The sequence below is a fragment of the Lissotriton helveticus genome, chromosome 3_1 (genome assembly GCF_964261635.1).
Source record: "Lissotriton helveticus chromosome 3_1, aLisHel1.1, whole genome shotgun sequence".
NCBI lineage: Eukaryota > Metazoa > Chordata > Amphibia > Caudata > Salamandridae > Lissotriton > Lissotriton helveticus.
Window position 1 is genome coordinate 1645547558 of NC_136061.1, and position 13234 is coordinate 1645560791.

General features: G+C 45.1%; 1 protein-coding gene across 3 annotated transcripts in view; it reads left to right on the forward strand.

The window, feature by feature from the left end:
* STEAP3 (STEAP3 metalloreductase) overlaps window positions 1–13234 on the forward strand; it is a 77482-nt gene that overhangs the window by 25390 nt on the left and 38858 nt on the right. The gene's annotated exons all lie outside the window — the stretch shown is intronic.

Here is a 13234-nt window from a genome sequence, read left to right on the forward strand (position 1 = left end):
CATTCAGTGAAAATATAGACTAAAATATACCAATTGTTTTGTATGCAAGTTAAAACAAATAATGTCCCATCTTTAATCAACTGTGTTATTTTGCTGATAAAAGTAGAATAGCGCCGGCAAAGTTAAAGTGTTATATAGCAAAAACATGACCCTTGTGGGTATCAGAGCACTTTACAATAGATCAAAGACCAATCAAATCAATAGTATCAAAAGTCGAAAACAATAAAGGATACCTCAACTGTAATTCTACTGAGCAACAACCAGAAGGCTCCCTATTTTTATTGTATAGTGAAATTTAAAAAAAAATCAACAATGCATTCACGTTTGAAAAAGGAAGCAAAATTCTAATTTGCATCTCGAGATGCAGATTTTAGTTTCCTCAAAATAACAGGATTGTACTTGTCTCGGTCCAGTGCAGAGAGGACTGGATAAAGTGTAAAACAACAAAACATAAATGCATGCACGCTTTTATTGTAATGACGCTGTTCACAAAAAAGACGAACGGGAAAGCCTCATAATGGATGTTGCACAGTTTGTCAAGATTGGCTTTTCTTTGCATAGTATTAATCATTTTACAGGACGCAAACATAGAATTAGCAAGAGCTGCACATTGTGCTGTAGCCCTAATAATATCGTGTTTTATTATATCCCTAAAGGGCACAACTCTTTCCATTTCTAAGCACTGTAAGTAACCAATGTTAATTTACCCAGTTTAATGTCAATGGATTGCTTATCCTGGAAAGAATGAAATGCTGGGCTGCTCCCATTAGGATCCAGGCATATGACATGTAGATGACTTTAGATGATAACAGTGAGCTTTGTAACTCTCTAGCCACCCTGCCAGCTCTAAAAATAATCATTTTGAACCGTTGCTGGTGTTTAAACATTATTCAAATAGCTGTTTCGGGTTCTTTTTCTCATGAATGGACGACATTGTTTGCAATAGTTTAACAACCCGAGGGCCAAGTTGCAGCTATCTAGGGCTCTATAAAAACATAGGCCTATTGGCTTTGCCAAAGCTTGTTCAATTTGAAATTGCTTCCACAAAACCAAGTCTAATTTTGCATTGTCAATGTATAAGCTCCTTCACGTATTTGAAGGGAAAACCTTGTGTTTTGTTTTTAATTTTTATGAATGTTGACATTTTGAAGAGGAGTTGAAATTAAAAAAAAAACATTTTATTGATTAGGCCCCCTCTTTGGTGCCTGATTTTAAATACATATTTTAAGGTCTACCGATGAAGTGCTAAGCTGGTCTTCACTGATCTACCGGCAGAAAAGCTTCCTTCATCCATGCACTCATCACAGTTGCACTTGTATCTATCCAGCTATACACCCACCCCTTCTTACTCCCACCCTATCTATCCACCACACACTCAATGCATTCATCCATGTATGCATCGTCACAGCCATCCACCTGTGTAGCTAGGTGATTCCATGTGTGTTGCCTGTGAGCATCTGTACTAACATACAATACAAAAATAACATCAAAAGCAGATTTTAAATAAGGCACAGCTGTGGGCAATGCCATTTCGTGTTCTGCTCTAATTTAGCGCCCCTCCGAGGAGAATATTTCAGAGAATGTATGCCTCTAAATATTTCCTAAATGGAGTTACAGTCCCTCGGTGAGATATGCTACTGGGTATTGCCTTACCAGGGCGCCAGCACTGGTGTCTGCCCATTCATGCTAGGAAAAAGGTCTGCAGACCTTTTGTAAAACCTGCTGATTATTATACCCTTGCCTGGGCTCTCTTCAGATCCCTCCCTCTACCCCCCTTCTCCTGTACACATTTTGGACACCAGTGGCTGAGGTTAATTCAGTCATTCCGCGCACCACTTTAGATCTGAAACTGAATGTCTGGACTTTCATGCTTGGACAAGCACAGTCGCTCTCAGAGCGGGGAGTGCATGCATCCAGGTGACTAACTGGCGCAGCAGCCTGGACTGTCTTCCAATGAGGACTTTGATTGGCAGTGCTTAATTTGTGCCTGTGAAAATGAAGAGTCTTTATTGTTTCAGTTAATAAAAACCATACAATATCGAAAATACCTATACACTAAAAGATTTCATAAGAAAATTATTAAAAGGAGATTTCATGAGATAATGTGCAGTGTTGCTGACTTTCTAAATAAATACAAGACATTGAATCCTTGTAGGACCGGTTGTTGCCGTGGCTTTTTCACCTGTGCCTGGACCCTTCTCTGCAAGTGCAGCTCCTCGCCGGACCCGCTCCGCGGGTCCCGCTTCGCTGTGTGGTGCGAGGCGCTTTGTGTTTCAAGGAGCGCCGTTTTTCAGACTGTGGACTTTGCACCGGGGAGGAAGAGCAGGCAAGTTCAGGGCTGCGAGCGGACCCGCAGGGACTCTAACTTCCAGGAGTCCCTGCGTGCGGTCAACCCTCAACACCTGGGTCGCTCTCCCTGACTGCCACGCCCCCTGCCCCAGCATTGAAAGCAGCCGCCTTTGAGAGCGTCGTGGGATTCCTTGTAGGACCGGTTGTTGCCGTGGCTTTTTCACCTGTGCCTGGACCCTTCTCTGCAAGTGCAGCGCCTCGCCGGACCCGCTCCGCGGGTCCCGCTTCGCTGTGTGGTGCGAGGCGCTTTGTGTTTCAAGGAGCGCCGTTTTTCAGACTGTGGACTTTGCACCGGGGAGGAAGAGCAGGCAAGTTCAGGGCTGCGAGCAGACCCGCAGGGACTCTAACTTCCAGGAGTCCCTGCGTGCGGTCAACCCTCAACACCTGGGTCGCTCTCCCTGACTGCCACGCCCCCTGCCCCACCTCTCCCGCTATAATACTGCATAGCGAACCCGCTGCGCGGGAGCAGCCCGGGACAAGGGCGGGACCGTCTGTGGCCGTCGGGGGCCGAAGGAGGCTGGGCTGGGCCTACCCTCTTGGTTCTAACATTTGCCATTAAGTCTTTAGTATAAGAAGCTGACAATTTGTCTCATAGCTATCATTATTACACCTTAACATACCATGCCATCCCCGGCAAGGGAAAGCACCCCCATAAGGCAGGGAGGAACAAAAAACATGACCCTGGAGAATTACTTTCCTCGGGCTGGGGTAGATGTGGATAAGGAGAGCACACTAAACCGGCGCAGAGCTGAACGGAGGCGCTCTATAGATAACTTGAAAGGTAGACCATTAGGAGATCATTCTCCTACACTCAGTGAAGATCTACCCTTAATTGAAGATGTCCCGATCTTGCTTAGGGACCTTACACAAACGCCCCCAGTGCTACCCATGAGCTTAACCCCAGTGAGTATTACAAGCCCAAGCAGGGGGACGATTGACCTAATTTCTCAACCTCCCTTAGCATCGAAATCTAGGAAAGCCAAACCAAAACTAGCAGCAGTACAAGAGGTTATCGGGCCCCCCTCAAATAAACGTAGGAGGAAGTCGAGGCGTGTTCAGGGGAAAAACAAACCCAAGATTAGCCATTTAGACTTTGGGAAGGCATTTAAACCTCCCACACCGACTGTGACAACAGTGGATGTCTCACATTCTAAATCTGCTGCACAGGAAGGTGTGGTCCTTGCCCTGACCAAAGAAGCTGCTAGCAATATTATTAATGCTCCCCTTTCTGTTGCCCCGTTGGGTAATGTGGAATTCTTGCTCAGGTCACTTCTGCTTCCAATTAGTGAAAGCATCAAAAAAATGGAAATTAGGCTAACCATTCTTGAGGCTACATTAAGTAGTTTGAAAATCCCAGCCAACTTTCATGAAAGGGCTCCTAAAGTTACTGCCACCCGAATAGACACGAAACAGCCCCCAAAAAGTGTCACGCCTCCCGCCCCCCCCACAGGTTGCAACTGTGGTCACCCCATTACAAACTCAGAGGAATATCCCTGCACCAGATAAGCCAGCTAACCCCAGAGGACTTATCCGCCCTGTAAACTCTGCTTCTTTAGCACAACCCACAGATAGGGATGCACCAACCTCACTAATGAAGCCCCACTCTAGGCCACGTAGACCCAATTTACCACCAGAGGCAAATGATTTTACAGTAGTCATGGCAGGTGTCCCATCGCTAGAGGTAGGTGAAGCTGAGGATTTTTGTGCCCTAAAAAGCAGGGTGATTAAGTGGTTAAATCTGAATAGACCCCTACCAGTACACTTAAATAATGAAATCATAATGGTTAGAAGGGTGCCTTGGGTGGGGAGAACACGTAAATCCATCGTGGGGGATTGCATATTGGTGAGCTTCAGGGATGCCGGAACTGTCGCTTATATATGCCAGGGTAAGAATAGATCTCAAGAGTCAACTATTCAAACACTTCATGTGTCCTTCTTCTTCCCTCCCACCCCAGCCCCTGCACATGCGACCCGATCATCATATGATAACTGGGAAAGGGTGGGTCGGAGGGGTGTTTATCACAAGTTCAACCCCAGGCCATTATTCAGCCGATCAGAGCCACCTCTCTATACATTCAACCGGTTTCACTGCCTGGATGGTCTCGAGGGGGTAGATTGACAGACAGATAACCGTACACGGGGAGTAGGGGGCATAGAGGTTTTGAACGATGAGTTGAAGAAGCACAGCCATGTGGCAAAGCAAATGCATGTGCTGGATGAACTTAGGGTTGCAGAAATTGTATGTATAGAGGACACACAGGGACCGGAAGGGGAAATACAAGGGTGTGAATCACTAGGAGGGCACCAGGGAGGAGGGGTTCAGGTGTGTGAGGCAATAAAAATTATCTCATGGAATATAGCTGGCCTGGCAGGAAAATTTAATAACAAAGAGTGGCTAGACTATATTAGAAAATTCCATGTAATTTGTCTGCAGGAGACCTGGGCCCAGGAGAATAACTTTCATCTGCAAGGGTACAAGTGTTTCTTTGTACCCGCTCAAAAAACAAGGTCAGGGAGAGCCATGGGAGGGTTAGCCATTTATGTAGATCTGGGCCTCCCGGGAAGTTTTACTAGTCTTGAGTGGAATTCCCACAGGATTCAGGCAGTAAGGTTTTCTGGGAAAGGTCTCAGATTTGTTGCAGTAAATCTCTACAACAATGTGATGGCGGGTCCTAACACCTCTCTTGTCACGGAATTAGGCAATAGGATGGGCGAGGTCATAACAGGTCAAAAAAAGGGGCAATCATATGGGTTGGTGGTGATGGGAGATTATAATTGCCACTTGTGCCCGGTACTGGTCCAAATAAATACAGATTGGTCCCGATGCCCCATAGAGAAGGGACCGCACTTCTCTCATATGCCGTTAGGTTTAGCTTTTAGAACGTTACGGCTTAAGTATGACCTTGAACACACCATTAACATGGTAGGGACGCAGGAGGATGGCACATTGCCACCTACATTTAAGGGTAGAGGTTGCTCTTCCTTCATAGATTACATTCTGGTTTCAAGGTCACTAACTCATAAGGTAACCAGTGTAGGGATAGATTGGAGCGGCTTCAGCGACCATAATCCTCTTGTCTTGGAGCTGAGATACAGGGCGGGTCTTAGCAATAGAGTTCAACGCACCTTTACAGAGAGAGCAACAGACCAGGGCAGGAGAATAAAATGGGCTAAAATAGATGGGGAAAAGTTTTATAGGGGCCTGGTGGATGCAGGCAAGCTTGCAATTAATGATTGTCTGGACATAGAAGTCCAGGGATCAAGGATTATGGAAGCTTTCGACCAGATTGCTAATCTGGTCGATGGCCTACTCAAGACCAGTATGCCACTCACGAACCACGGGAATCCCCGATGGTTCAACAAAGATTGCTCCAAAGCTTTAAGAGAGCTGAAAAGCTGCCTTAAAACTAAACCAAGGGTTCCCTACAAAGTTAAGGAGTGCAGAGAAAGGTATAAAAAGGAGATCAAGAGGAGGAAACTCGCCTTGCAGGCGGAAGCGTGGGCAGATTTACGAGAAGCAGGGGAAAGAAAGGATCTAGCAGGTTTCTGGAAAATAATTAATAACCCAACTTTCCAGGAAAAAGATACTCCGGATTTAGGGGCCAATATTCTCCCAGAGCAGTGGGTTACCCATTATAGGAGCCTATATAATCACGAGCCTGGTTCTGCCGTAGAGCTACCGACCAATCCAACTGAGGCTTCATTGGTAGAATTCTCCATCAAGGAGATCACTGCAGGGATTGAGGGCCTGTCTAAAAATAAAGCGCCGGGGCCTGATGGAATCCCCCCAGATCTGTTCCTGAGTAACATTGAACTCTGGGCTCCCCTAATGACAAGGGTTATTAATACTGCCATTATCTATGGCCTACCTCCGTCTTGGTCCACGGCAGTAATTGTGCCGATTTTTAAAAAGGGCAACAGGGATGACCCAAAGTGCTACCGCCCGATTTCCCTGATTGACGTGTCGGCAAAACTTCTGGGGAGGGCAATTCTTAATAGACTGTCTGAGTGGACCGAGGAAAATAACATCCTCTCGGACACTCAATACGGATTCAAGGCAGGGAGGTCCACTAGTGACCAGTGCCTGAACCTCTATATGCTGACTGCCAAGTATACTATGGCTAGCGATGAATCCGTTTATATGGGTTTCATGGACCTGGCAGCAGCATTCGATCATGTCAATAGGGAAAAATTGTGGGGCATGATGTTTAGTATGGGGATAGAGAGTGGTTTAATTAATATATTGAGGGAACTGCACAGCGATACCACCGCTAAGGTCCGTTTTAATAGGGAGGGGGGACTGACTAGTTCTTTTTCTTGTATGAGTGGAGTCAGACAAGGCTGCATTCTTGCTCCCTTTTTGTTTTCCCTTTACATAAATAATCTGGAGCAGTTTTTGTTAGGTCTAAAGGCAGATTGCCCAAGGGTTGGGTCGCGTCACATTCCTGTTCTGCTTTATGCAGATGACGCGGTACTGATCGCACGCACACCAAGGAGCTTACAAACCCTGATAGATGGATTTGTTAAGTTCATGGGTGACTTGGACCTTTTTGTTAATTTGAGTAAATCTTATGTGCTCGTGGCGGGGAAAAAAACCACTGCTAAATACATATACACAATAGGGAGCCACATCGTGGAAGAGGTTAAAACATTTCCCTATCTTGGTGTAACATTTGATGGTGCCCTGCGGTTTGATACCTTGGTGGAGGAACGATGTGGTAAAATGATTGCATCTAACGGGGCAATTGCTAGCTATGGCAGGAGGCTAGGGAGATGGTCCCCGGAACAGGTGCTAAATTTGTATAGCTCTGTATCATGCTCCAAGGTAATCTATGGGGCAGAAGTATGGGGCTTTGTCAATACCACTAGCATCCAACGAGAAGAAAATAAATATCTGAAATCACTCTTGAGGGTACCACAAAGTACCGCTGGTTTGATCGCCCATAGGGAGTTAGGGAGACCATACATTGAAGATCTGATAAAATTGAGGCCCGTTATTGCTTGGTTAAAAATTTGGGTCAACCCTGATGCGGCACTGAGTAGAGAAATCCTATCGGACTGTTTAGAGAGGGACAAGTGTATGCGTATCCCCTGGCTCCTTTATGTGAAGAAAACCCTCGAGGAGCTAGGTTTTGGGAACCTTTTTATTCATCCTACAACCATTGTAGCCCAGAATAAACTGCATGTTGGGAGAATTTTTCTTGAGCGGAAAAACCTACGCAGAGATGAGGCTGAAGGGTGTAAAAAGACAGTGAGGGCCCATCACCTAGTGAAGAGTGTGGATGGTATGGAGCCATACTTGTACCTTATGTATAATGCACAGGATAGGTTCTCGATGTGCCGTTTCAGATTAAACCTACTCCCATTTATGTTGGCATCACCAGCGGGATTTGCTACATCAATAGAAGAGAAGGGGCCCTGCGGCTGCGACAACAGGTCTCCGCAGGACTCCCTTCACTTTGTTTTACTCTGCCCCTTTTACTCAATGCCCAGACGCAGATACCTGGTAAACCTCTTGAAAAAAGCTAACTTGGTCCACGCTAGGGAGGCACTAGTATTTTTACAGAAAGCTGCAGAACCATTAATACTGTGTAGCATCATGAATTTTATTAAGGTAGCATTGCGCTTAAGGCTCACCAAAGGAGAAGTCTGAATTGTTTTTATCCTAACCTTTAAGCGTTAAATAGGATTAAATTGTTATATTTATGTTTTGTAAATTCACTGTACAAAGAACCTTGAAATGTTTAATGATTTTTTATTATGTATATATGAGTGTGCTTTTATGGTGTTTTTTAATCACCGAATAAAGATTCTTTGACTTGACTTGACTTGAATCCTTTTAAAACCCATCTGAGAACCCTACCTAACGTATTAAAACCAAACTACATGAACCAATTCATATTTGCCAGAAAAATGAGCTTCCATTACTACTTAATCCAGTTCCAATATCGAATTCATTAATGCAATTCCTGCTGCCACTTCTTACTTGTTCATAACGGAGCGACTTAGTATTTTATTTGGTACTTGCAATCACTACACAATCAATGGCGCAGTGAATTTTTTTTGTTCATTTTCATTGTTATCTGTTCGTACCGTATCAAAAATGTCATCACCTTACAGTTTTTAGATAGGAATCTGTTGAGTACAAACCCATGATTATTGCAGATCTAAAAGACCTAATCCCTCTATCATTAAATGCCTTTTTCAAAAGCCATGCCGAAGCTGATTTTAAGTCAGGACAAATGCAAATAAGATTAATGAAGACTTGCTTCTCTGCGCCACATAGTGTGCATATTGTAGGACCATTTTATCTCGATTTGGGCTTATCCGCTAAACTTGATAAGAGCCCAAACCTGGTGGCCATGATTTTCTGTTTTAGGTAATATGGATATGTTATGTTCAGATATTCAGCCGGTCGTAATTTTGTATAAGACTGCAGTATCATCCAGGCATGAGAGCTCTTTGCCAATTTAATTTTGTCCTCTAATATTGAATTTAATTTGGCCATTTTATTTGCCACCTTAAGAAAAACAGGAAAAGATGGGGACTGTGCCCAGAGCTCTGAGGACTTTGTTTCTTCCAAGGCCAATTTCAAAAACTTTCCATAACTAGAGTACTGATCTTCTTCCTGGGCCCGCCACAAGGCATTGTGTGGGTCGTTCGCACCACTTAACCAGATTTTGTACCAGCTTTTGACGTATGCATAGGTTCTCCCAATCCCTTGATGAGTAACACCAAATTCCAGTCTCACCTGCCCTGGAGACACGTTCTGTGGTAAATTAAAAACCTTTTTTGTGTGCTTTCAGTTGTATCTTGTCCAGCAGTTTTGCATCTGTACTGTGTAGAACAATTATTATTATTATTATTATTATGCGTTCTTATATAGCGCTCGATTACCCGTAGGCATCTCGGCGCTTGCCTTGGGAACCCGTCCTGGCTTTACCCTGTGAGATACCCGTACTGGGCATCCCCAAGGTGAAAGCCAGGCATCCCGCCGCGGGGGGCCGTAGTGGAGATTAAGCATGCTGATGCCCAGAGCTGCAGAGTGTGAACCCGTGATTAGAGTAGGCACCGAAACGAGAATTATCAAGTCCGTGGATATTTTGGGCTCAAGACCCTGCCGCGTCGGGAATTGAACCCTGGTCCCGGGTCTGACCTCTGCTTCAGGGTCTACCTCCTCTAACCAGTGAGCCACACTTCTCCCTAACCAGTGAGCCACACTTCTCCGATGCTTGCGTTCTACACTGTTTGCATCAATTTGCCACCTAGCATGGCTAACAGTGGCTATTTTGAAAGGGCACAAAATGTGTATTTTAGACCTGGCATCATCGGTGTGAGTCTCCTTTCCATTTTGTCGGATTGTCTCCTCTGTTTTTGATATGTTTTTGCTGGTTATATGCTTTGGGCACTGTGCCACTGCTATTCAGCTATTGATGCACTAATTAGTGATTCCATGATTGGGTTATTTGATTTACTTGTCAGACCCTAGTACAGTGCACCATGTGTGCCCAGGGCTTGTAAATCATATGCTGCTGGTGGGCTTGCAGCACTGGTTGTGCCACCCACAGAAGCAGCTTTTAAAGTGTGTCTCAGGTCTGCCATTGCAAGGCCTGTGTGCAGTCTGTGACTGCCATGTCGACTTGGCCAGTGCACCCACTTGCCAGTCCCTAAACCTTCTATTTGCTTCATATCAGACACCCCTATGGTAGGCCCAATGGCAGGGTGCATTGTAGGCATAAGATAGGACATGCCCTGGTGTGTGTAGCATGTCTTAATAGTGAAGTGCAGCCATTTCCGTTTCTCACTATTGCAAGGCTACCTGTTCTCCATAGGCCAGAATGGGCAGTTAGATTATTACATCTTATAATCCTAACTGACTCAGGGAACATTGTAGAAATTCGAATTTTAGTACAACCTGAACTCAGAATGATAAAATACATCTTTTAGTAAAGTTGGTTTTAACATTCTGTGTTTGAAAATACCACTTTTAGAAAGTAGGTATTTTCTTGTCTAACTATCCAGGCCTGCCTCTGCTAGGTTGTGTATTCCTTGTCTGGAGTTTGCGTGACAGGGTTGGGGGATTCCAGGATACAGAATGAGTCAGACCAGTGGTGAATAGGGAGATCTGCATCTAGATGGGAGGGAGGAGTTGCACCTGGGACCTGAATAGGGCTAGGCCTTCCCTTCACAATGACCTATCTGCCCTACACTGTGAAAGAAGAGAAGGAATGATATCAACAAAGTGCTCCAGGGCTGTACTTTCCCTCCACAATGCTGGCTCCACCTCATGTGGGGCATCTGATATTTCTGCCCTGCACTGTGAAAGGAAAGAAGGAGTCCTGTAAACAGAGTGCTCCAGAACTGGTTTGGACTGGGCCAATGCCCCTCTGCCTTCAGAGAACAAAGAGAAAATAATTATAGATATTGGGACTCAGACCCAAGAACTTTAGAACACTTCTGGGAACAAGACGAACCTTTTGCCAAGGAGAAGAACCAAGGAAACTGCAGGAGTTTGGATTGCCCCTCTGCCAGTGTGTTTGCTGGGTTGGCCTATAGTGGTTTCTTTTTTGCCAAGGAAAAGGAGAAGGAACTTTCAAAGGACTTTCATCATCTTACAGAATATTACTCCAAGGACTTGAACTTGTGCTTGCCTCCTGCTGAAGTCTCAGGGACAAAAGACTTCACCTCCCCCCTGAATTCCCTTGCTGGGGATCCTATCTGCAGAAGCCTGCGTGTTGCTGGGAGCCTGAAGCGTGATGCAACGAGAAGAAGCGTGTCGCCGTTGCAGCTGTAGTCATCGCTTCGCCAGAGGAGCGTGCCGCCACTGCATCTCCCAGAAGCGTGTCTTCGTCGAAGTGTCTGCTGTCGCAACACCGGAGAAGCGTGACGCCATCGAGAGGGTTGCCATCGCATCGCCGAAGAAGTGTCGCAGGGCCTGTCGCGGCTCCAAAGTACAGTCGTTGCAAGGCTCCCAAGGTGTGTACGCATCGTCTTCACATCATCACATCAAGGGCGCCATCTTCTCGCGCATCGCACCAGGATTGTCGCATCGTATCGAGGCGTCATCTTGTGCATCGCAACCGGACCGCAGGCCGAGAACCTATGCATCACCCCCGCACCAGTAAGGATCCCGACGCATCCCCTACTTTGCGGAAGCATTGAGGCGCGGTGCATCCTCTCCACCGGAGCACGGAACCGACGCATCTCCCTCTGCGAGCCTTTTTGTTTATTTTGTGTTACGCATCCAGGTACTTTTGTGAGAACTGTGTCGCATTTATCAACAACTTGAACTAAGCAACTTTTACCATCTAAGTCCTTCTTAAGTACTGTATTGTGGATGTTTGTCGTTTGTGGTCTTGTGTTAAGTGTTTATAAAGAATACTTATTTTTATAAAACCTGTGTTGTGTCCATCTGTAGTGTTTTCACTGTATTACTGTGTATATTCACAAATGCTTAACACACTGCCTCTGAGATAAGCCTGTCTGCTCGTGCCAAGCTACCAAGGGGGTGAGTAGGGGTTATCTAGGAGTGTAATCCCCTTATCCTGACTTAGAAGCAAGGGTCCCTATTTGGACAAAGGTGTATACCATTGCCAACTAGAGACCCCCAGATCTAACAGAGTAGATTAGGCCATTACCTTTTGTTTCCAGGTAGTGTTTGTTTTGGGAAATTTAAACTATCATCAATGTAAAGCCCTAGATATTTGTAGTTATTAACTACCCCTAATGTTATTTTTCCCAGCCTGACAGGGAATTTGCGTCCTGACCGCTTTGCAATAGTAATCGTTTTTGTTTTGTTTGTTGATGTCCAAAGCGTTGTCATTTGCAAATGTTGCTAGCTTGTTTAATGATCTTTGTAAGCCAACTCTTGTCAGACTGAGTAAAACTATATCATCGGTGTAGGAGAGATGTGTTATAGGTAATGGGCCCAGATGTGGTGGATGCTAATTTGTCTAATTTAATCTTATTGAGAGGTCCACCATAAAGAGATCAAATAAATGGGGGGCAGGTACGCAGCCTTCCTTTAGCCATATCGCCGTGTGTATTGCCCTGGAAATTCTCATGCCATCTGTGATTTTTCTTCGTATCCAAGTTCCAGAATACAATTGAATTATGGCACACAATATTCATTCTGGGAGACCCATCTTCTTTAATTTACAACACAGTAGTCCTCGCTCTATGCTGTCAAACGCTGCTTTAAAATCAATAAAATAAAGCTGCAATTTTAAATTCAAACCTTTATACCTTTTTGCAATCATGGTCAAAGCAAGCATGTTTGTGATTGTTCCGAACCCCTTACGAAATCCTGTTTGGTTCATAGGAATCAACTTGTTTTTAATGGACCATTCCACTAGGTCCTCCAAGATTAATGATGCGTAATATTTCGCTTCTATGTCCATTAGGGCTATAAGCCTGATATTTGCAGGATCCGATCTGTCTCCACCCTTGAATATTGGGTTAATTATTGACCCTTTCCAACTCATGGGCAGACTATTCAATAATGTTGCCTCCATAAAGAGCCCTTACAACTGGCTCGCCCAGTAGGCCTTTTGTGCCTGTGGTTTCTGGTGCTCGGCACCGGCACTTAATTGTCAACTCCAGCACTTATGACAGCCGGCACACGGTAGTGCTGTTTGTAGAATTTAGAGCTGAGCAAACAGTTGTTTTTAATGTATATTGAATCAATAAACAACTAATACCTGTCGACCAGGCAATTTTATAGCTTTGGGAGCATCAAGCAGTCAGAATTGTCACCCTTGTAGCAGGATGGTGGTTGGTAGTTCTGTAGGTACTGTCATAGGCAGCGCTGGCAGTTGCAATTGGTGGCGCAAGCTGCGGTGACCTTCTGGCAAGGGCCCTGGCACTTAAATGTTTACAAATTAAG